At 49.2% G+C, this 25257-nt stretch overlaps 1 protein-coding gene across 2 annotated transcripts in view; it reads left to right on the top strand.

Moving 5' to 3' along the window:
• The first annotated feature begins 14471 nt into the window (after positions 1 to 14471).
• Positions 14472 to 25257, top strand: part of PKIG (protein kinase (cAMP-dependent, catalytic) inhibitor gamma) — a 17570-nt gene continuing 6784 nt past the window's right edge. Inside the window, exons 1-2 of one of the 2 annotated variants that reach the window (XM_009326711.1) lie at positions 14472 to 14521; positions 19950 to 20017. The gene's annotated coding sequence lies outside the window, so the exon portion shown is untranslated. Of the gene's footprint in view, positions 14522 to 14578; positions 14669 to 19949; positions 20018 to 25257 lie in introns of those variants that run through there. The other variant, XM_009326712.1, reaches the window with a different exon arrangement.

The raw sequence follows: 25257 nt of genomic DNA, 5'->3' as shown, positions 1-25257 counted from the left end.
CTGGGAACGAGACAGGATGTGGCAGGAGGTTATCCTGGTTTGTACAAAAATACCCTGCGCTGGTATGTTAATCAGTTCTGACAGCAGAACGAAACGGTGCATCCCGTACGTATCTACACGTTACATCCCATACATATCTGTATCTTCGTTGAAATGCCTAGAATAAAAACCTTGAAATTAGGTAATGTTTAAAGGAAATGTGTCAGAGAGAGTCATTTGAAAGTAGTTCTCTGCAGTTCTTTGTGCAACTGAGCTCATAAAAAAATGTCACTCAAGCTTGTGCATTAGTGCTATTCTTGTTAATCTCAAGGGTCTCCCTGTTGTGATAACAAAAATCCAGAACTTTTCCTGATGTTCCCCGGAGTATTTGAGGGTCCCTGCTCTCCATGGGCTGTATTCCTGCAGGTAACAGATCCCATATACAGGTTATAATTGAATAATCCCTTGACCATCCAGAATCTTTCAGTCAGGTGATCGGAACTGCAAATTGGAAGGAGTGGGTCATAGAACAGCTTGGGTTGGAAGGGACCTCTAAAGGTCATCTAGTCCAACCCCCCTGCCGTGGGCAGGGACATCTTCAACTAGATCAGGTTGCTCAGAGCCCCGTCCAACCTGACCTGGAATGTTTCCAGGGATGGGGCACCCACCACCTCTCTGGGCAACCTGTGCCAGTGCTTCACCACCCTCAGCGTAAAAAATTTCTTCCTTATCTCTAGTCTAAATCTACCCCCCTTTAGTTTAAAGCCATTCCCCCTTGTCCTGCTGCAACAGGCCCTGCTAAAAAGTCTGCCACCATCTTTTTCATAAGCCCCCTTTAAGTACTGATAGGGTCAAACCAACTGTAAAAATTAAAAAAAATCATATGTAGTCTTGTGTTTCTACAGTAGCGTTGCCTTGACCCATATACAGGTCTAAACATCTGGCAGTGCTCTGGCCTGCATAAACTTCCGAATTTTGAGGTATCGGCATCAGCTTCCTAATCTAACCCTCCTAATTATTGGACTTCTGTAAAGTGTTCGGCTTTAAACAGTATTTATAACTGGGCTTTGATTAGCTCTCCAGAGCATAAAGAATTACAGAGTTTTCTTTAGGGACAACTGCTTTTCCAGCTGTTTAGTTCAGGCTTTGTGTTGAGCTCTATTCCACCATCCAGATTTTAAACCGTGTTTTGAGAATAATTGTCAAAGTCCTCCATCTGTGAGGAAGTTAGTCATTAGGTAACGGGCAAAATACTGCTGCGGCTGAAGCCACCAGTGGGTTTAATTCGTCTTTAAATGGTCAGAGTTAATAGCTTCTGCAAAATCATGACATTCCAGCAGGGTAGAAAGTTCTCCCAAGTACAAATATCGTTAAGTTTATGGAGCTGCCGGATGACTTTCACTGGGGTCTTAATCTAATCGCGTGCTGTAGATACAGGGACTCACTCACCGCTGACATGCAAAGGCCAACGCGTGCTGTCTGCTGCGATTCCCCGGGGAAGCGCAGGCGGCCGGGGCCAGCAGCGTGGCTCTTCCCTGCGTACAGGCTGGCTTTACACTCACCAGCCCCTGCAATCTGAGGTCGATAAAAGTCAACCTAGTCCACACTCTCGAGTCTTCAAATATGCAAGCTGCTTTTCTCCGCAGTCCTTTGCTCACGATTTTATAGTTCTCATCTTCCCTTGACTGCGTGCTCTGTGACTGCGTTAGCACCTGCCTCTGCACTTCTTAGACTCTATTTTCCTATCATGTCATGGATACGTGAGTCATCTTATTTGTGATCTGCTGAGCTGAGTGAGAGTCATAGTGGAGTTGTGTGCTTCAAGGCCATTAGTAACGCTGCTAAAACTTGCATAATATATTCTTCTGTGTCTAAATCCCTGAGAGATTGAGTAACTGTTTTCTTTTTCACCCCAAGTGACTATGCAACTGGATGAGTCACTGCTGTTATGACAGGAATTGTAATCTTTGTGCCTTTCCAGTTTTGTTTGGCCAGAAATTTATTTTATAGGACACCTTTGTTCAATCTCCTCTAAGTCCTTAAATGTCACCAGAGACCTTTTCACTGACTTCAGTGCACTGTAGATCATGTGCTCTGGTCTGGAAACTGTGTTAGTTTAGGTTATTGGTAAAACAGATGGAGAGAAATATTCATCTTTATCCAATACCCTGGAATGATATTACCGAGCTGTTTCATTTCATTATTTATGGAAGCATTAGTGAAACTTAAATGTATTGAAAAGTATTTAAATAACATTAAATAAAAGCTTATTTAAAAAAAAAAACAAACACAGATATACTGGAGGGAATATTTTGTACAAAAGATCTGCAGTGACATCTGCGAATGAACCACGGAAGGGACTAGCAACAGATGGCTGGTAAAGAGGAGGGAGTGAAGGGTGGCCTTTTGTGAGAGGTGAATGTGGTATCCCCGCAAACAGCACGGGATGCTCAGACGGGGCCCTTTGGGGAGCAGGATCTGACCCAGCAGGGGCTGGCACTGTTGGAGCAGGCTGAGCCCTGCTCTGACGTGAGCTGGTAGTACCTGTCCCAGGAGGAGCCTTGCAGCCAGAGGCATTGCTGGAGCTTGGCACCTTCCCCCATCCCCGTAGGTGAGACAGTGCTAGTGCAGAGCCAGGCACCAGCCCCTGCTCTGCCTGGCAATGCTCGTCTAGGCTCATTTTTGATGCTAGAGCACCTCAGGCTGTACGGGGCATCAAGGTTCCTGCTTTCAAGTAGCCACTTCAAGAGTGGGTAGCCACAAAGCAAGTCAGGGTTCTACTTGAGCATTGTCCAAGCACACTTACAAATGTTGCTGAGTTTATTGTTTCAGATGTTTTCATGATTTTTCCTTGACTGATATATTTTTTTTATTAAGCCAGGGTTTATTTCCCCTGTCTCTGTGACCCCATCTCTCCCATGAGAGCCTGCACTGAAATCCAGCTGGCCAGCCTTCTTGTATCAGCGATCACTGCAGCAGAACAGCTTCTAGTGAAACAATAGTGGGAGAAAAAGTCAGGAATTTCTGGGTTTAATCCTGCCTCGAGCAGTGATGAGTTGTGAGGCTCTAGGTGAGCCACAGGACCATGTGAGGCAATATGTAAAGTGAGAAAACCAGCATATCCCAGAGTCATGGCAGGCTCCGTCCGTTCATCTTTCCACACAGCTTAAAATCAGATCAGTGCCTGACCCAATTTCTTCTCGTGCTAAAAAGAGCAATACAGGATCATACTGGCCGTGGTCATTTCTTTTAGCTGGAGATATCTTTTCCCCTCTTTTTCCATTGTCTCCCACACTGGTGCTGCTGCTTTCCAAGACGTTCTGAAGCTAGCGAAATAGTTTTTTCTCCTAAATCTTTTAAATCATGTAAATCCTCCTGGCGTACCAGCTGACATTTTAGATGTTGCGGTTTTGCACTTGTGCCAGGAAGCATTCAGCATGTTACAGTTGCTTATGCTGTCGTATTTTTTTAAAGAAGGGAAAACAGTTCCTTCCTCTTGTGTCTCCAGCAGAGAGACTGTTTCTCCTTGAAGAAGTTCACATGATCATATAGATGCGTCAGATAAATCCCTTCCCACGTTTGATATTTGCGAAGTTGAATGATTGTTATTCCAAAGCCAATAGCTGGGATGGTTGTGTGATTTAACGTCTCCGGAGCAATTTTTTCTTCTGTTCACAAGCTTTGAAAAAATGAAGTCTAAAAATGAAATCCTTCAACTTAGAAAGACTCATTAACCAAACACTCTCAACCACGTTATCTTCACAAATATTTCTCCCTGTTTGTTTAAAGCTGGCCAAGAGTTCCAGAAATACTTCTAAGATAACAAAAATGGGCATCCAGATCGGAAAGGAACTCTGTATTTAGAAACTCTGAAATACTACTGGGGGGTGGCTGTGCTGTTAACTCTTTTCTGGTTGCTCTGAACCTCCATGGCGTTGGAGGGTGAGTCACAGCATTCTTCTTTATGTAAATGTTTTTCCCTTCCTAGACGATTTAGAAAAAAGTACTCTAAGGGAGTCATACCATCTCTAGTCCCATCATTGAGTTCAATAGGGTTGTTGCCCGAGAGAGACTCAAACAAGCGGTTTCCCGAAGGCGGTCTAGGGGAAGGGCTACACTGGGCTGACAAGGCTCAGTATTCACTGCACCCGCTGCACCGGGGGCAGAAACAGCCACAAGCTTCATTCTGGAAGGGAAGGCAGGGGAAGAACTGAGGGCTGAGTGTTGGTTTATCAGGGGATCTTACAAACCGGCTTCCTGCTGCAGAACACTTGAGAACACTGAACCTTTACTACAAATTCACACGCACAAATTTTTAAAACGTATGCTGAGGGTGTCACGTTATTGCAAAATTGAGAGTGTCCATAGGACCTTGCTAAGCTTGACCTCCACAGGCGTTGCAGTGGCAGAGGCCAGTGATTTTCCCCTAATATAAGTAGTAGTTCAGTTCTGAATTTGCTGTCTTTATGAGACAGTGGCAGAAGGTTTTTTCCAGACTCTAGAGGATGGCTTACAATTTTTGATTAAAACGTGTGTTAGTATAACTGTATTTGTTGCCGTGGTTTTAGGGGCTTGTGCAGAACCCAATGCCTTGACAGGCCCACAATGCAGTTCTTGTGGATATTTTCTTTTCAAAGCTGTCTTTTCCAAACATGTATTTAATATCGTTACAGTCTTCAAACAATTTCATGCAAGAGCCAGCAAAGCAAAGCAGAAACGGACACGCTGGTGCCCATGTGTATGTCAGAAAATTTCACTGCACTAGCAGTGGTTTCTGGCTGAGAAATAGTCCCTGCGAGAACACAGAGCCTTTGGTGAGATGCAACAGTAAAAACGAAGTGTCTCTTTTCCTTTCCTGCTTGGATGGGTTTCGTCTCACCGCCTTGAAGCTGCCTACAAGGTAAGTATCTAACCCATGGTAGTTATCGAGCTCTCTCTCTAGCCAGTGAAGACGGACAGACGGGCTGAATTGCTCTCTGATACCTGATCTACCACTGCTCCCTTAGTCCTGGCCTCTACTTACTGTCACAGGAACGTTGATGTCTTATTTTTAGATGAGTTTTTGTGGTTTTAGAATGAAAGTCTGATTGTAGCTGGATACTCATTTCAGTGAAGAAAATAACATGCAAAACCTGACGCATGCTGGTCAACGAGGAACGTGCTGGGCAGTGGTAATCTCGACTCAATTATCTGTCTGTAGGGGTTGAAATTTAGTTAGCGTTTTATGGTTAGGCACCAGCTGGTGTTAAGATGTTGCTTAACTGAAGAGCCATTATTTACCATTAATAAAACTGATACCATGACACATTCCTTATGGTGTAGATGTGCTATCATATCTTGGCAACGGTAGCAGGAGGAATTATTCTGCCTGGCTTGCAGTCTTGTCTTCATTGTAAAAGGAAAAATAATGAGGCTGTAATTACCCAGCTTGGAACTAAATGAACCCAACTGAAAATGCTGAATGATGAAAGATGACTCCTAACAGCTTCCCAAACTTAGCTTGTTTGGATACCATCACTGACGGTGCCAGTGTCAGCTCCTGGCTCTCGCTGGGCTGTATCCATAGCCAGCAGGCACAGCTCAATTGTTTGGGCTGTGGTGGTGTCCCAGTTTGAAGTACCGTTGAACAAATAGCGGTAATTATACCATAAGCCTTGCCAAAATGACCTGTTTACATGAGGAGGTCAGCGTGCAGCAAATTAGGATGAAATTAATAGCACACAGGCCCCTCCATATTAATTCTTGGGGTAAAGAACCCTATCGTGTAGTCGTTTGCTCCAAATTAGTAATTACTTTGCAGGTGGGATCACACACTCCTCCCTCCAACATCCAACATCTCAATATCAAATCTATGAGGTTTCTCTCATTTTGCATCTTAAATTTATCTAATAAACCAGTAGATTCAATGAGTCTTTTTTTTTCCCTTTGTGCAAATAAAGATGGGAAAAGGGGGGTCTGTTATTCCATTAATTCTAGTTCTCAGTTTCACACAATTTCTTGTTAGCCAGCAATGCAACAGCTAGCAGACTTACTTACTTCCCAAATTGGTTTAGATACTGAAAAGCTGGCGACCTTCTGCCTTCAGCACAGAAGTGGTGTGTTTGGTGGAGCTGTTGGAGAGACGAGGATGAACTTCCCATAGCAATGAAGAAGCATAAAGGAATGCTTCTGGGTGCCCAACTGGCTACATTCTTGTTCAACTCATCTTTGAAGACTGCTGAGATGTAATTGTATTATTAATGATATGTCACGGTGTCTGGAGACTTGGATAAATAATAACTAAAAAGGCCTCTTTCTTAGTCAACATAAAGAGGATTTTCCCTCCTGGTTGCTCAGTTTGAGCCCCCATTTCTGCAGGAAAGCAGGCAGCGCTGCCGTGGAGCACACACCTCTTGTCCAAACAGTGAGATCTCCTGCTGGTTGCCATAGCGATGGAGAGAGCAGAGGCCGTTTGGGGTAGCAATTCTGCAACGCCAGTGCCCGTTCCGTTCCGCATCCCCTTGCTTAGCAGCTCAGTCGGCCAGGTCCCAGCGACTACGGCCAGCTTGAGAAGGGCAGCTTGCAAAGTGCCCATCTACAGAGTGGGCCATTTTACAGCTATTTAGCTGCTTGTAGAGGTGGCTCCCTTGAACGTGCCTTTGCAGGATGGCCAGCGTATAGAAATATGTTGAAATCTAGAAATATATCTGTCCACATAGAAGTAATGGCATGACTGTCACACCGATGGCTTGCAGCATGCACGGCAGGTCACAAATATTGCAGCCACCTTTGCACGCAGGGAGGAGCTACTAGGCAGCACAGCAATTTGGGCAAAGGATATTTTGGACGGTGACTGGCATTTACATCTCGCTCAGTATCAGAGGGCAAGGAACCCAGATCCAAACCCAGACTTTTAGATCAAATATGACCGAAATTTTCTGACCCAGGACAGCCTGGATGGTGGGCTTTTATTAAAGGGTCTTCTGCAAGACCTTCTTATAAGACATCTAACTCGGGATTGTATGGAGTTAAGGTTTTAATGTATGGCTCGAGGAAGCTGATGTCTAGATTATTCTTGCGATGGATAATCTGAATAAAGATTCTTGATGCTTTATCAGGCCAAGTTTTACAAAGCTGAAAACAATTACTTGAGAGATGTTATAAAAGGAAATGATTTAATCAACAAAAGTGAGTGGCAACTGGCATCTGTATGAAAACATTGAACTCTGTGTCCGAAAAGCTATGAACCTGCATAAAAGTGAAAATTTTACACCTGACCAAAAAAACCCAGCCCAGCTTTGGGAGAAAGCAAGAATCTGAAACAGATACAGTGAATTAAGGGATTAAGCGGAACCCTTTAAAAACTGGAAATGCGAGAATAACCGTAAGGGAAGAGTCACGACACAAAAAGCAGTAAATAAAATACATCTCAAGAGAGTGAAAATTTTACACCTGACCCAAAAAAACCCAGCCCAGCTTTGGGAGAAAGCAAGAATCTGAAACAGATACAGTGAATTAAGGGATTAAGCGGAACCCTTTAAAAACTGGAAATGCGAGAATAACCGTAAGGGAAGAGTCACGACACAAAAAGCAGTAAATAAAATACATCTCAAGAGCAGTGGGGAGTGAGATTGGCCATTATTAGGTGAGGAAGGTCTGCTGGCATGGACCCACAAGAGCATCGGGCTGTCCATCTGCGACGGACGTGGACGAGCTGCCAGTAACAGTGTGGACAAGGTTAATGTTCCGGGCTGGGTGATAATCTGTCTCTGTAGCGGTCGTTTAGCCTTCTGTCCTTCCACTAGCCAACTGCCAAAAGGAGATGATAATACCTCTTCCCTTTATTTTTGTCTGTCTTGGCTATTTAAAGGATTAAGCTTTCTGAGGCTGGGACCAGATCTACTACTACAACAGCAGGGATGGAGTGTGGGATCTCAGTCTGAGACACTGGTGTAACACCACCAGGATCACTTGAGAATTGTGGCTCTGCCACAGGCTCTGCCTCCTGGCAAATCCCATGCCCCACAGCATCCCGCATTCCTCCCTGGAGCCAGCACCGTACTCTGCCCGCAGAGTCAGTAAGGAACAGCAGGGTTTTGTGAGCCCCTGCGTCCACCCTGGGGTGGCAGAGCCCTTCTCTGGGCCACCCAGTATGCAGGGTGGCCCCGTCACCTTTGCTTACGCCTCCCTGCGTCAGCCCCTGCACAGCTGGGCAACACCTGAAAACCAGGGCAGGCCCCCAGTACGGTGCTGGGAGCAGAGGGCTGTATGCAATGCCCGAGTGAAATGCTCCCAAGTCACTAGGCAAACCTGTTTTTATTTCATGTGCACTGTCAGCACAAACAGAGTATTTTGTTCCCTGACCGGAACATGGAGCTCTTCCCACGGAGCGCCCTGAACTCCTGCTGCTCTGACCAAATCGCAGGGATGCTGCACCTCCCCAGGCTTAGTCTTTATGGCCTCGGGAACAGTTAGAACAGATAAACAGCACCGTGTCTAAGGGCATGAGATGGCAGAGGACACAGGAACAGCCTTACTGAGCTTACCCTGGCTGCCGCAGTGGCCAGCTGCTTCACAAGAAGGTATCCAGTTACACGTACCCCCTTAATGAACTGACACAGAAAGCAGGGAAACATGCCAGGAGGTTAGGCTGAATTTTTTCCCGACCTTAGGTAGAGAGTGAGTGTATATGGTGAAGCCTGAAGATTGCAGTCCTTTGACTCACAACAGGATTAATAACCTGAGTCTGATCCCTCACCATTCCAAAGCAGGAGTACTCCGTTCAGAGTCCATGGTATAAAATCATGTGAAAGCCCATTTAACTGAGAGCACAAGTCAGGATCAAAATATTTACATGGCTTCTGCACATCTGCAACAGGAATCCTTGTCTGGCTGCCAAACACTGGGGAAAAATCATAACCGTTGCCTAGGTGGCTCTGGCATATGTTATAAAACTGGCAGAGATGACTGTTTTCTTCTCATTTATTAGCATACCCCTTTGCTCTCCAAAAGGGAGAAGCACAATTGCCAACCCAGCCTGCTACTTGTTTTCCTCCAACTACCCCATCTAGCAGAAACAGAGGGACAAAGGGAAGGAGTGGCTGTGTGCAGACCTCGGAGGACCTCCTGCTTCCCTGCCAGCAAGACCTGAGCAGTCAGTCACGATCAACTTAAGCACGACCTCTCCTGTTGCACCTTCTCATCCTGACCATCATTTTTAGCTCTTTCTGTACATCTGACCCTTCTTAGCAAGCAAAATGAACCTATTTAATTAATACTTGCATATTCCACCCCCTGTCTGAATACGTCCCCGAGATGACAGAGATATTGCTAGTCACCCTGTGTCCCAAAGAAGAAAGCTTTTGCCAGTGGGATGATTTTCTGGTGAAGCGCGTGCTGGGTACGTGACCTTTGTGGGTTTACACTGAAGAAGCTTCTGGATTCCTTTAGACAAACAAATCCCTCACCAAGCAGGATTTATGCTTGTTTTGTAGTCTTTGTGCCGCTAGCCAGCTGCCGCGCTTTCTCCTATCAGCAGCAGGTAAAGTGCTTCTTATATAGGGTGTGTAAGGGAGTTTGTAATGGGCTTTGGGACCCTCTGGGTAAAACGTGGCATAGGGCAGTGCTGTCACTGCCGACTCCGGCTTGCCACGAGATCTGAGTCTGAGACCTGCTTGTATTTGTGGCAGCTGCAAAGAGGTAACCGTCAAGTGACTTATTTTGCAAGAGCCTTTGGACAGAAGGAATTTTGCAGAAATGAAGGATTAGAGGGTGCATGTCCAAGATGGGCTTTCAGCAAAGGCTTTGAACCGGACTTCGGAGGCTATTAAGAAAAAGTTCTTTTCTTTTCCAAACTGAATACATTCCCTAGGGAAAAAGGAAAAAAAGTAAGTTTGGGCTGAGACTCCAACCTGTCTAGCTGGGAGAAACCTTTTGGAGGTGTTTGGCTCAGCAGACAGAGGAGATAAGGTCCCCAGGGAGTAGTGGCTGGGAAGGGGGAAGGGACGAGCTCGTGGAGTGAAATTGCCCAGAAGCAAAGCACAGCCACGCACTTTGCAATGAAAAGCTTTATCATCTCTGCACCGATTACTGGAGCTAAAAATAGCTCCAGCTCAAAGTAAACAGTTTTTTGAGTGTGCTCTGCCCTGCTGGCATGTCAGCTCCGCACCGAGCCACCGTGCCAGCAGCCACGATGCACGTCCCCGCGGTCCCAGTGCCGAGAGGGGCTCCCCGCCACCAGGCTCGACTCTTAGCCCCTGCCTGCTAATGGAGGTGACCCTGGCGGGGGTTCGCTAATGAGTTTAGCCTCATTACAAGATTTTTTTGTGTTTCACTTGTTGATGAACCTTTCTGGATGAGCAACTTCTATAAAAACAAAATGGGTCTGAACGCCAAGTAGTTCATTCAGACATCCCGACACCCACTCTCTCTTCCCTAATCAACAGCAAACCGTGTCCTTCCTTTGACAGCAAAAAGAGTGGCTTGTCACTAACGCTGCTTCTACCTGTCGGTTCCTCTTCTCCTCATGAATGTCCGAGTGCAAGCTGTTATTTGATGGCTTAAGACATCCACACTTTCCTTAGGGAGCCCAGCAGACTGTTGAAAAATGTTCTGTGGGGTTTTTTTTTGGTCAAAAGTTTATTTAAAGTATTTATTTTGGGGGAGGAAGTCTGGAAATAATCAGGTTGTCACATTTTTTCCATGCGTATCTTGTGCCATTCCACATTTCCTTGCAATCTCGATGACATCAAGTGACATGGAGAGCTCAGTGCCTGGGAAATGCAGTGGGAAGCTGCTGGTACGTGAGGAGACTTCATGCTCCTCTTCATGATGCTACATCAGAGGGCTATCGCAGTGCTGCTGTAACACCAGCAGCACGAGCTTCGGAGGGAAGCGAGGCTCACGCTGCAAAAACATTCAGGTCAGAGGTAGGTCAGATCCTTCTGAAGTGACAGCTTGTCTCCTTGGGCTTTGGAGCTTCCTGGAGGGTCCTTTGTGCCGGTGGTTTTTCTTGTTGGAGCAGGCAATGCACAGTCCAGCACCGCAGCGCTGCTCCGGGGGTGGGTTTCTTTACAATAGCACCCTCGGGGATACTCTCACGTCATTTTGACACTTGCCCTACGAGATTGCTCTGGCTTTGTCCCTCCTCCAGCTAAGGGTTGACAGTCAACCTGTGGGACAGCTTCTTGCTCTTCCCGGAGCAGTGGCCTCTCATCCTGTGCTGCACCAGAGCAGTGAAGGTGGCACCCGCAGCACGGGCTGCAGGGCGTCGTAGGACCATCCCTTCCCTGGGGTGCTGCTCTCTGCACCCCACTCCGTGATGCAGAGCTAAAATATCCGCAATTCTCTGCAGCCCAACTGCATGGTCAACAGCAGCAGCCGCCACCAGAGCAGAGCCAAACCTCCTGGTGTCCAGCACGGCAATGTCATTAACACCAGTCCTAGACCACATAGGACAGCACAGTATAAAGCAGCTGGATGCAAGAGGCAGCAAAAACCTCGCCAAAGACAAGTGTATCAGTCAAGTAGAAGGTATAGAAGAGTACAGCCAGCCATTAAAGGCTGATCGTGGCTGCAGCTGAGTCAGTCGGCTCAAGGCTGTGATACCATCCATCATGCGGAGCGTGCCATGCCAGGCAGCTATAACGTCATCTCATCATGGCGAGATAGGAACTGCATACCTCCGGGTGAATGTCTTACGGTGTACGAAGCAATGGGACAAGAGATGGTGAACCTGAGAATTAGCTAGAAGTTAGGGCGGATTTCCAGAGAAAAATGTCAACTTTCATTTAAAAATAGGAAGAATTAATGCATTGAAAGCCATGCATTTTTATCCTAATGTGTTAATGTTTCAGGCAAACTTTTTGGCATCTCAGGATTTTTTTTTTCCCCTTGTGAAAAAAAAAGGTATGTTCTGCAGAAAATTCCAAACGGCATTTTTCTGCTTAAAAAGAGTTTTGATGAAAAATGTTTGACCTGTCCTTGTAGGGGATAGTCTTGGATGAGGAGGTCACTGTAAGGACATGTAAGCCTGTGCAGGAAAGGACAGACTCTTTGATGGATGCTTTGGGGGGTTGTTCCCAGGACCAGACACACAGGATTGGGAGGTTTGAGTATGACAAATAGTTAGGATGTATCTTATTTAAAAGGTACAGATCATATACCGTGCTCCCAGCTTTTTGAAGTGCTTTGTCACTACCATTGCTATATATTGCGTGTATTGTCATGGTGCTGGCCACAGGCTGCCAAGAAAATGCCTGGGTGGCTGGTGCAGCATTTGCATCCTTACCAGATTTGGCCTTCAAACCCCGCAGTCCAAGCGTTAGTGTGAAACTGTAGTCTTCTGGATTGCTTTCAAATACAAGCTGGAGTAAAGAGAAAACTGCAGCCTTGGCCGGGCCAGCATAGCAATCATCTCCTGGGGCTGTGCTGGTCCCTCAGCACGGCGTGGCAGAGCTCTCCTCCCTCCATTGCATCTCATTAAGACAGGCAGGGCGTTGTGGTGAATCCCTTACCGTTACTTTCGGGTAAGTAGTAACGCGTGACTCAAAAGCACTGGAGAGAGATGACTTTCTGCCAAGTGATACATCTCAGGAAATCAAACTGGCTTCCCAGGACTGGTTTTGAACTAAAACCGAATTGAATCAGGAGGCAGAGCTACGCGAGGTCAGTTTGGGGATGCACTGAGCATGGGTATGTTTTGCTTTATTGAGGTCCGTTCCCCTTCCTCCGTGCCTCGGTATTGTCATTGGGGTGTTTCCTGCACTGCCTGCTGCTTTTGTTGGTGTTTTTATCTCTTCCTGTGTACGATGGCAGGGGTGTGGGTATCTATCACAACAAATGGCATGTTTTCAGGCGCACGCAAACAGGTTCTGGCTGGAGGCGGTGATGCCAGTGGAGGTGGAGCAGGTCCGGCTGCACAGCTGGTGCCGGGGTGAGAGGAGAGGCTGGTGCTCCTCGCCGACGCTGAACGGCTCCGCGGCCCATCTGTCATGGGAGAGCTGCAGGATGGCAGAGGCGCCGCTTCTGCGTCTGTCTGGTGCTGAGCGAGGTGGCAGGTTGGGAGAGCCAAGTCCTCCTGGCTCACGCTGCTCACTTTGCACGCAGTATGAAATAAAAGCTCGTCTAGCTTGAGTGGGGACTGGATCCAGTCCTTGGCAGATGCCCTTCGTGCTCTCCAGTTGAGTCGTGCCACTTCTTTTCCCCTTCACAAGGCTGAGGACCGGAGTGTCCTTACCGCAGGGAGAGAGTGAGTCTTTCACTCTCTCAGCAAAGCAATTAGCACTAATGAGCCCTGTTCCAGCCTGGGCATTCAGGCAGGAGCAGGCAGCAATATCTACACCCTTGTGTGCTCACACACCTTCCCACTGCGCTGGTAGGGCTTTGCAGGAGCGCGGGCCAGGAGGAAGGCTAGAGACTCGGCACTGCAACCAGCTTGTTTGTTTGGCTTCAGCCACCCGGTGGTGTCTTCAAGGCTGATGTGACACAGGGAGGTGATACCACCCAGAGGGACGTTCCTCGGCCCCTGGGCTGACAAGAACAGCCAAAAATTCCTCTTCTCCTGGAGTGGCCCTGAGCTCGCCGAGAGCTCCCAGGCTGTGCTTCACAGCAGGGTGGATACAAAGGTATGTGCTTGATATGCAGTACTGCCTTGCCCTCAGCACCTTCCCCCCCTTAAATCCGGGTGCTGTCACCAGCTCTGCATTTCACCCCCAAATAAGGCTGGCACCCAGGGGCAGATGAGCTGAAGCACGCTTGGATTTTACCCCGTGGGAGTCTGCGGAGCAAAAGGCACTCTAAAAAAACACGAAGCTATTTTTTTCCTGGGAGGCACTTCCCCGGCGCTACACCTGGTAAAATAGCTCAGGCTGCACGGGGTGTGATGGTGCCTTTGGCCAGGCCCTGATGGAGAGGATGAATGGCGGGATGCGGCTGGGATGTGCATCCGAGCGATGCGCCAGAGAAACCTGGGGGAGCGGCGGGCAGGAGGGAGCGCCCTGCAGCAAAAGCCACAGCGCCGAGCATCGAAGGAAGGATGTTTGGGCACATGCAGCTGCTGGGAGATGGGGTTACAAGGCGAAGCTAAACAAAGATTGCTGCGAAAAGGAAACGGCTCCCTCCTGCAGACTGTAAGGTAAGAGCTGAGCAGTAGCTGCTTGACATCATCGGGATGAGCATTGGATTACAGCAGGCAGGGACTGACTCGGGAGGGGAGGAGAACACGCCCCTTGGCCCCAGAAGTGCAACTTCATTTAGCAGCTCACTGTACAAGGAAACTGCAAGTCTGAAACTGGCTGCGACTCCCCCAGCCGGCTTGGCCGCTCGCCACAGTGGGCAGAGACGCCAGGAGGGTGTAATCCAGCCTCGATGGGATGAGCATTGGATTACAGCAGGCAGGGACTGACTCGGGAGGGGAGGAGAACACGCCCCTCGCCCCCAGAAGTGCAACTTCATTTAGCAGCTCACTGTACAAGGAAACTGCAAGTCTGAAACTGTGCGACTCCCCCTCGGCAGCGGGACCACGGAACTTGGGATTCGAGAAGCAGCGGGAGCCGGGGTGGCCGTAAGTGGGGCTGTGCACGCTGCTGCGGGCGTGTGGGGCAAGCGACGGGCTGGGATGGTCAGTGGCCAGGAGACCTGCCTGGCAGCGCAGTGGGGGGATGCTCTCCTGCTGCCCCCGGCATGGGAGCCGGAGCCGCGCTACGAAGAGGTGATTTGTTTAGAGATACAGTTAACTTTTACCTAACCAACTGTGAACAGTGAGATTTTTACTGCCCACAGACCGTGGGCTGAAAAACTAAGCTGCATCCCGGTTGCTCTGCTGTTGGGAGAAGCTGTTTGTAGGCTGATGGCAGGGAGGTGGCTGCTGTTTCACTTGGAAAATAATGCAGTTCAATACTTGCTGCGAAGGGGTAGCAAGGAGAGCAAGGCGGTTAGAAATCACAAAGGACCGTGGATCAGTGACCCCCATGGGGATTTCTGGCCTCATTTCTGACACGCGTCCATTTATTCTGAGCGACTCACCGGAGGGAATCCCTTACAGCATCGGGGTGTCTCTGTGCTCGCACAGGAACAGATGCCAGCCTGTGGGACAGGCGCCCGGCGTGCCGTCTGTGTGGGGCCATGGTGTGAGTCCATCCTTAGGGCTGTCGGGAGCTGCAAGGCTGCCCAGGGCTCCCCTTCAACCTGCGGGCACGAGCGAGAGCTTTGCAGAGCGTGGTGGCGGAAGCGGGCTCGGAGACTCCCTGGCATCCAGCTTTCCAGGCAAATGTTTTAAAAGGCAAAGACTTGGGATAAAAAAAGAACTGCTGTGTGGTGGTATTCTCAGGAGGCTTTGCAAATTCCTCCACCTCAGAGCTGTGTGCCTTTCTCTCCTCTCTCTGGATTCCCCTAAGCAGCTGGTAGCGAGCCGCGGTGGTGAGCTTTCACATGCATGTAATGCCTTGGCCCCAAAGGGGTGTTTGGGGAAGGGGTAAATAGGTCCACAGAACAAGAGACAAGTATAGCTGTGAACCCAGAAGCAACGCCCTGGGTGCCTGGGCTGGTGACTCAAACTAGGAGGACGATATGCTGGGGTCAAATGAGCAAGAGGCGGCTGCAGCGGAGATGCTGCAGCAGTGCAAGGGTGAGAGGAGACTTGTGGAGTGGGGATGGCTTGACCGGCTGGCAGAGACCCTCAGGTGGTCGCAGCCCCTCAGACTCTGGGCTGTTTGCTTGCGGCGAGGTTGGCGTGCCTGGCTTGGGTAGCTGTGGGGCACACCTTGACTTCTGAGACTCTTGGCTGGAAAGGGCCACCGTGCTGATGCGTGGCCACCCAACTGAGAAATTGTCACGTTTCTGCTCTCATGAGGGATGGTGTTTGGGAAAGAAAGATGCATGAAGAGATCCTCAATGGCTGGATTCATTTATAGTGCATAGGTAGGTTAAATGGCCATTTACAAACATGGATGCACCAGTACTGTACCTCAAGCACAGAACAGGGCATTGAGTCCTTCAGAGTTCCACATGGATGCACGAGTTCCCCATGCCACCATTTTCAGGGATGCTTTCCAGAGAGTGCGGACTCAGATGCCTCAAAGAACTGGAGACCGTTAAATAGAGTACATAGGCTCTCAGTGTAGGCAGCTTGGTCATGAAGCGATGAAAACCCAGGAATGTTCATAGCCATGCATCTCCCAGCCACCCGGTATTTCTGTACTCAGTGGCCAGTTCTGAGGAGGTGTACATGCACACGGTGAGCTAGAATGCAGAGTTTTGCTTTTTTCCTTTATCCTCTTATTCCAAAGAAAAGTAAATCTACTTTTGAGCCCACTCAGAGGAATAGCCACAGACATACAACCCTGCCCCCCAAAATAACTGTGGAAAATGTTTTCCAAGCTGCTAACATTTCCTGATCTCCCACATTTCAGAGCCAGTTCCTGCAGCATTCTGCTGTGCATTAATCCCTCCAGCCTGTCTGGGCCACCAAACACCAGCATTATTCCTACTTTACATGGGCTACACAAAAAGTAGATGATTTTCCTGGGTTCCTACAGGTCTGGCAGAATCAGGGATGAATCTGCAAGTCCATAAGGAACAGCAGAAGCTTTGACCCAGCTTTTTGTTTGCCTTTCTGTGCCACCCTGTTCTGGTCTCTCCCATTTTCACATTCAAAGCCTGGATCCAATTGTTTCTCCACACTACTAAGGGTTTCCTTAGCGTCACCAAAGCTGTATATATGGACTGATCCAGAAAACAAATTTTCCATCACAGTACCCATTTTAGAGAGGATGAGAGGAGGGAAAACCATGCTCCTAGTTGTCTAGCCCGTGACTAGAAAAAGCCAAGTCATAAAGGGAGCTGCTCCCAAGGCTTGCCAGCACCAGCCAGTGAGAAGGGAAGGTTCAGCCCTTGCATGGACTTTGTCCCCAGCTCCTCATGATGGCAGTTGGAGAGGTCGAGACATCGCTCCAGGACTCAGCTGGCACCTGTAGCGCGAGCAGGAAGAACAGCAGCTGGACTATGAACCACCTATCCCCCTGTTTCAGAACTCTCACTCCCTTCAAGCCTACGGGGATATGTACTTTACAACCCGCTCCTGGTTTGCAGGGCAAGTTCCCAAATGCTGCCTTCCCAGCACAGCCCCGGAGAGGCTCGGTGCTCTTTGCACAGCTCCTCCAGACCAGCTTTCATGCAGGCATGTTGCTGGTTGCAAGCTGCTGCCTTGGGAACTCCACGGCAAGCGCTGAAATACCAACTTTTGTTGATATTTGCAATGATGTAATAAGCCAAACATATCCCCACCAGCACGTCATCAACTTCACTGGAATTACTGTTTCCACAAAGTGTAATTAATCTGTGGTGCTCATTGCCACGAGATATCGCTGACAAAGAGCTCAGAAGGCATTTTAATAGATACCAGGTAGTTACCTCAGTAACAAAATAACCCTGGGTGTGATTAAGAGGATATTGCATTTTAAGGATTAGAAAACCTCCTTGTTCAGGGTAATTAGTAACTGATGAAAAACATTCTACTACAATTACAAGTTTTCTTGTACCTCTGAGGCCAAGGATGCCAGCTGCTGCGGGGGACAGGGCCCTAAATGAGAATGTCTCTCAGTCTGCTCTGGGAGGACCGGGCGCCCGTTCTGATCAGCGATGCATACAGCCTGTTGTTTACCCACGAGTCAAGAGACACGAGAACGACCTTCTCTCTGCTGCCATCACCTTGCTTGAAACCAGAAAGGATTTCCTCTCTGGATCAAAAGCAGCACCAGAACAGCTGTTGTGTAGAATAATGCTGAATTCTGCCAAAAAGCATTCTGGGTTTTTTTGGAACATAAATTCATCTCGAAGCAATGCTGAGAGCACTGAGTTTGTTTTGTGTGCTTGTTCCTGTTGGGTAACAGCTGGTAAATATGGAGGGTACCTGGACCCCAAACATGTGCATCATGCTGGTGCCCTTGTAATTCATTCCGGATGGGGTATGCATGTTTAGCTATCCAATGAACATTTCCACAGGGGTCCCAAAATAATCTGTGGTGCCTTGATGGACTAGATTAGGAATTGTAAAGTGTTCTTTAACAAGTTACTTTAGCCCATCCTTAGTCACACTGCATGGACTGATCCACCTCACCACCCCTAAATCCCCAAACTCCCGGTGTGGGATATTGCCTGGTCTTTGCACAGAGGGGCGTTCAGAGCTCTGCCCATCGCCCCGGGAGCAGCGGGACTGGATAAGCCAGAAGAAGATAAGCCTTTGGGGATGGAGCAAGGGGCTCAGCTTCAGATTTGCAGACTCCACATCCCCGAGCGAGGGCTGTGGGGAGAAACATCTAGCCAGAGGCATGGCTGCAGGGTAAGAAAGCCAATACCAGTTGCTAAAGAATTTCTGTCTCCAAAATCAGCTTTTTTTGAGAGAAAATGGGGGTTTCCCCCCAACATCCCATCAAGAAGAGGGCTGCTCAGTGATAACTCCTAGTTCAGAGTATCATTGCTCCGATTTGCTTTAAGCCTCTCTTGGCAGAGGGCCACATATTTTGAGATATTTTGCAACACATCTGAAGTGCTGGAGGTTTAACTGTTTGGGCTGCGTAACACACGAGCGAGAGCGAGGCGGGAAGGCAAAGGAGGAAAATAAAGACTCGTGGATTTCCAAAGCTGGCTTTCTTCCTTCCTGCTTTTGTTTGCCTCCTTGGTGCCCCAAAAGGGCGATGCATATTCCCAGAGTTGTGGGAATACTGTTTCTTTTCCGGTCCAGTGTTTCCAGTAAGCACTTCACTGTAAATGGGGTAAACACTAACAAAAGTGTATTGTTAAATCCCTGTGTCTTTGTTTGGCTACTGTCGTGATCATAATTAGTATTTTCCACTTCTGTAAGCCTGTCATCTGCAGATCTGAAGGCACTTTACAAATATTTGAAGCATCTAGCGAGGGGAGCGAGTATTAATAGCTCCATTTAACAGATGGGCAAACTGACACACAGAAGCAGCAAGTGCCCTGTCCTTGAAGCAGGGCCAGAGCCAGCAAGTAGTCGGCTCCAACAACTAGGGAGTTTTAAAAGTGGGTCAAAAAAATAAAGAGAAAGGCTGTAGATCTGTCCCAGCTTGGAAAATGATGGGGAATAGTTCCAGTCAGAGTGGTACTCGACCCAGATGGGCCAGACAGATGAATTGCTGGGTGAGCGACTGCTTATATGGTTAATTGGTTCATCTCTTGCTTTCTGTTCTAATATTTGTCCCTGGGACAAAGTGAAAAAAAACAGTCCATGATGTTCCAAAAAGTCTGAAAGCTGAAACAACAGCTGCTAAAATAAGCAACTCTCTTGTTGGCTGGGCTCTGCAGGTCAGGAGATTGCAACGCACCCACAGATGTTAAGGCCACAGAGGAAATGTCTTTGAGTGGGGCTTGGGGGCAGCGGGAGAAGGCACAGCTGTGCACAAACAGCAAAGAAACCCAAGGAGCAGAAGACAGACCAAGCAAGGCGCCTAAAAGTACCAGATCAAACTTCCCCCACTTGCCTCAGAGAAGCTATACGGAAGTTTCACTTCTTTAAAGGGCAGTGGAGCTGCAAACCAATATTCATTTATACTGTCGAGGCAGCTGCCGAGTCCCCCCGTGGTGCAGGTCAGGAGCCGTGAGTTGCTTTGGTTTTCCCCAGCACACCCACATGAAGTTGACAAAAGGAGAAGCAAAACCAAAGAGAACTACTCTGCGAAGCCAGGCCCCTGGCTGGACTTTCCTTGCTCTTAGACACAACAGGCCAAATATCTATTAGCACAAACCCTCCTGAGAAGGTGCCATACGAACACCACCACCCCGTAGCCCTTCGCTTGGTGTCTCCGTGCTCGCCACGCCAGGCTCCAGCTGAGCCTGCTGGGCAGAGCCCTGCCAGACCCCATGTCACCTCTGCTGTCCTAGTCGCAGACGGTGGAAAAAGCAGCTGAGCTTTATGCTTCCCAACAAAAGCACAGGTAATGTTTTCTTACATTTGTTTTCTTTTCCTTCCCCAGAGGCTGCTGCCCTGCTGCGTATGAAGCTTATCTGAAGTCATGTCCAGAAGGAAAGTCAACTAGATCAGGTAGGGATTCACACTATGAACTGATATAATTTTTATTCACAGGGAGATATTACATAAACAGGAATGGTTTTTTTCCTTCCTATTTCATAGAGTCATTTGACCTCCCTCTGTATTCTGAATCACTAGATGCTATAGAAAGCTGCTAAGAGGAAAAAAAAAAAATCAACAATTCTGCTGTAATGACTTTCCTGCTGTATTTTCCATACTTCACAGCCATGTACTTGTACCAAGCCACGTTCCAACGCTGACTCTAAGGGCAGCCCCTAGTGCAAGCCATGCCGCACAGCCTCTCCCCTGCCGGCGATGAGGACGCTGTGTGCAAATCCCACTCACAGGCTGCCCGCACGCTTTGCATGGGAATATTGTTTGCCCGTAACCATGTGAGTTTTGCTCTGCACGTAGAGTCAGCCCAGCAAGATCCAGGGAACCCCCAAAGCTTAACCTTTTGTGGCGCTTGTGTAAATGGCAGCTCCGCCAGCTCAGACAGTCCTTTCTGTGGTTTCACTCCCATGGCTCCTGCACTCAGAGCATCTCCTCAGTCCTCAGGTCACCTTGCTGCTTTCTCTTGTTCCTGCACTGAGCTTTCCCTTACACAGAGCTGCCACCACCGTATTGTTTGCAGATCCGACAATACAGGATCTCAGGACCCTGGTGCATGTAGACATTCCTCCTGCAGGTCTCTCAGAGCAGTTCATCTCTTGTATCCAGCATCTTTTCCATGTATGCTAGAGACACCCCGTGTCCTTCTACACCCAGGCTGCATTTCAATGGACCATAAAATAGTTGGCAATTCATTTCATTAGAAGCTTTCCCTTTTCTGAGACTATAACTTGCAGTGATCACTGAGCATCCCCAGTGTAATGCTACAGGCATGTCTCAAGCACCACTTCAACTCGTGTCTAGATGTCATAACCCTGGTGGCTTATGCAGACAGATTTACCCTGCCTGCAGAAAGGATCAGAAGCTGCTATCACCTGACACAGACATACAAAAATTCTCCATCCATCACAGAAATACTCAGAGAAGGGTGTGTGCAGGCCAGCAGAGCTTTCTCTGCCCGGGTAGGGGTCCCAACAGGGTAGCACAGCCAAAGTGCTCATTTCAGTGGGTAACAGAAGCATGGGGCCACCCGAAAGGGCTTAGCTCAGCCACCTCTCACTGCCAGCCTATTTATAACTCCTACGTTTTCCATTTCTATTGTGTGTAAAGCACCAATAGCACCGTTCCAGCTACCTAATCCTTCTCACAGCTCCCAAAGACAGATCTTTCCCCTGCCCCCATCTTCCCAGGAAAGCACTGCCCCTGCCCTGGGCTGGGAGCCCTGCTGGTGCCTTTCTTCTGTGCGGGGAGCAGAGCTAAGCCTGGCTTTGCTAATCAGCCTCATTCCACAGTGACACTCTTAAGAGTTGCCCTGGCTATTTTTAGGCACCGCTGCAGAGCAGCACTGCCAGGGCTCTTGCACCTCAGGGGGTTTCACAGCTTCTCGCTCAGCCCCTTACACACCGAGTCAGAAGGACTTTTGGATGCTGGATATGAGTTCCTATGGGATTGTGCAAGCCTGAATGAGGAAAAGCCAAGGCAGGTGGCTCTCAGCTTCAGGCACCCTGTGCTAAGCAGAGCCTCCTCAACTAACAGCAGCCAAAACTTCATAGTTAGAGCCTGCATAACACCTCTTCCAAGCTAAGCTCTCCTTCCCAGCCATGCAAGCACTGCTTTCACACAGCAGCAGAGCTCAACTCCTCAGATCACAAAGAAAAGCTGGTCAAAATTCCCCTTTTTCCCGCTAGGCATAAAAACAAAGACCCATCCTTGCTTACCTCTGCCCTTGTAGAAAGGTCCTCCTCCACCCAGAAACAGAGCTATCCCATCAAGACCTGCTGTGACTTCACCTTCCTTTTATACCTGACAAGGGCAGCTGTGCTAGGAAACAGCCCCCGCTGCATCTCCTCTGCACTTTTTTGACTTCTCCTTGCCCAGGGAAGCCTGCAAGGTGTCAGGGAGGTTGTGCTGGGGGTGAGCATCCCTGGGCCAGGAATTCAAGTGGGGTTTGAGTAGGTGATGTTCACTCAGAGGTCAGTGCCTTGGTGTGATCAGACCTCTGGGACCACTGGGGAGTTTCCAGCCTTTGAGGTGAAATCCAGCAGGGACTTTTCTCCCTGAATGATTTGGGGGAAGACAGGGAACCCAAGTCTGAAGGGGAGCCCCGTTGCAAAGGAATCCACCCCATGGCGCAGGCGTGATGGGGTGTCCGCATGTCACAAGCAGGGACAATACATGAGTCTTCCTGGAACATGCCTGCAGCAGCAACTGTGGGGCTTTTGCAGCTGAAGGGTTTAAAGTCACTGGTCTGTCGTTCGTCTGCTCTGCAAGTTCAGGCATTAACAGATCTTCCACACAGTCAGTGGTTTTGTTCATGTGAAAATATGTTGACATATAAAGGCAACTAAATAAGAAGTTGGGAGAAAATAAAAATAATGGAGAAGGGACTCGTACCCTCATACTCCTTACAGCTTTGAAAGGGTCTCTGCAGGGGACAGAGAGACCCATGGGTGCTAGCTCACAAGGCGATGGGTGCTCATGGCTGTTCTGGGTGAACATGAGGGCTTTGGCTCGCAGCTCTTTGCTGTGCAGAAGTCAGAGTGCCGTGTCCACCCACTGCAAGCTTGGCTTGAGGAGGTGAAAAATGGGGGGGAGAAAGGTGCCAGCCTGCCATGTCCCAGGGCTGGCGGGGCCAAGCGTGCCTCATCCAGCTCTGCCACCCCATCCCTCGGAGGGATGTGTGTCTTTCGGAGGCCGGGGAGGGAACCAGAGTGCCCTGATTTATTAGCACCTTGAAGCTGTGGGATGTGAAAAACAAACTTGACCTGGGAACAAAACAAAAATACAACTGCTGTCACAGTAACTGTTTCCAGATGCACAAAGAGACCAATTATTTCCATTAATCAACTTAGTGAGAAGCTGCAAAAGAGGCTTAAGCTGCAGTCAAGGCTCAGTGCTGAGGGGAGGGAGGAGCAGAGAGCTCCATCAAACCCTGGTTGCCAAGGCAAACTGTGATTCCTCCCGTGGCAGAGGATTTTTGGAGCAGATGCTCAGCACCCATGCCCCATGGGGACTGGCAGAGGGGTGCCACCCGCTCCTGGCACAGGGATGCAGGCTGGCAGCACCACGTGGTCAGAGCTGGGCACCGGGCTGCCCTCCTGACAGATGGACGGACGGGTGGTTCCATCGCCCCCGCGTCCTGATGCTAATGAGATGCTAGCAGGGCTGAGCAATCCCCTCCTGCCTCCCCCACTCCTCCTCAAGCCTTCCCCTCTCCCCTGGGGACCGCAGCAGCTCACATAAAGACTCACCCTATGCCGACGCCAAGGGTTGGTCGTGATTTTGAAATCCGTCTGGAGCATCTCTTACGTCAGCTGGGAGCTGGGCAGTGGCCGGGACGGTGTGGGGCAGCAGGAGGTGCCTTGGGACAGCAGAGACACTGCAGTGGGGGTCCCTGGGGACGTACTGAAAGCCAGGAGGGAGGGGCGGGGGTTTGGGGAGCTTGGTAGAGCTAAATGCAAGGCTTGTGAAGTCGTAGAGGAGTCAGTCTAAGCTTAATCTTAAATCTGAGGTTAAGGAATTAGTTACCAGTTCTACAGGCATTAAATGATCTGTACTGTAAAATGAGGGCAAAGCAAAAGAAGGGATCTGTTTATGAGCGCCGAGCCTCAGTCCCCCTGCTGTATCTGCTCTCCTCCTATATTAATTATAATTTTCCACTGAGTTCTAGAGAACCCTAAAAGCTCTGTTCCTGCAAAACCACTGCAGTGGCTGGAGAAGCTGTGATGTCTACACTGGCTGAATTCATTGTATTTAGCGTAAGAGCCAGAGGGTGCAGAGTTATTACAAGGAATCCCACAGCAAAAGCCTTCCAAAAATACCAGTATGTGCCATGCCCAACCTTGACATCTCTTCACTGCCAAAGTGTGGTGAGGCTTTTCCATGCTATTCTCACATGGAAAGAAGCTGCTCAGCACATGAGATGGACACACATGCCCTGGTAGGAGATCAGGCTGCTGCCTGTTTTCTCACCCAGCTGGGAAACTTGGGGCTCAGCAGTTTGGAGCACATCAATTCTGGCCGATAAGACCCACCACCACCACACTTTGGAGAACACAGACCCAGCAGGAAAGCAGGGGAGCTCTATGCCTGGCACAGACCCTGTCACCAGCCTTACCAACGCTTGTTGTGTATGTAGCCGCTACCGGACCGGACTCCCAACAGGACATCTGCAGCTTCTGTTCGGCTTCTGGCCGCAGATCTAAGCTCTAGCACACAGGGGTCATGAGCCATAGCGAGGCCTTCAAGGCACGAGCACAGGTCTAAAAATACTCTCTAACCCCGATAACACTGTTACAGAGCCCTCCTTCTTTGATGTGCAACCCCTCATGTATGTTCCCAGACGAGAGTCAGTGGAAAATTTGCTGAAATTCCAGCTGGAAGTTGTCAGACAGTTGGTGGAAACCCCCTGACCTCAAGTGCTGGCTTCAGCCCTACGGGATTTTTTCCCTCCTCGCTGGATGCGACTCTCCCAGCAGGAAACCTCACAGCAGACCCACAGGGAGCACAGAAATCCCGGTGCTCCCGTCTCTGTGCTCTACCAGGCCCCCCTCTGCTGTAAACCATCTTACACTGTAAATATTTTAAAAGCCCAGCAGGGCTGTTGAGTATGTTTTGCTGTTGTTATGGATCCGGCCCCAGCAGGAGAGGTCTAATAATAGTCACTGTACCCTGGAATGAAAGGGCAAGGGGCACTGCACAATGTGGAGAGCTCAAAGACGACCATCCAAACTTCATGCCCTGGTCCCAGCAGGCTGGCAATGAAGGGATGCAATGCATGAGCAGAAGAAGGGGTTGCATGAGCAGAAGAAGGGATTGCATCCCGGTTCCCCGGCAGAACTTTGAAATTTCACCCCAGAAACGCAGCAAGATTTAGCTTGGTTTCGTGGCTTTATGACTCCAGAAGTTTGGGGGCCAAAAGAGATCGTTAGATCCTCTGGTGTGACACCAAGCAGGTGGGAGAGCATGTCCCCGGCCGGGCTGTGGGACCAGGGCGCCATCTCCAACCAGAACCCGCAGCTGTTGGTCCCAACTGCCACTGGCACCGGGCTGGCACGGGGCCACAGCTGGGCAGCAGCAGCCCGGGACGTGAGTCTGCTGGGGCTCCTGCCCCCGGGGACCTCAGCGTCCCAGACCCTGCC

The sequence above is a fragment of the Pygoscelis adeliae genome, unplaced genomic scaffold (assembly GCF_000699105.1).
Source record: "Pygoscelis adeliae isolate BGI_AS28 unplaced genomic scaffold, ASM69910v1 Scaffold286, whole genome shotgun sequence".
Lineage (NCBI taxonomy): Eukaryota > Metazoa > Chordata > Aves > Sphenisciformes > Spheniscidae > Pygoscelis > Pygoscelis adeliae.
The sequence above is the reverse complement of the archived record's forward strand: the minus strand, read 5'-3'. Positions and strand labels throughout refer to the sequence as shown.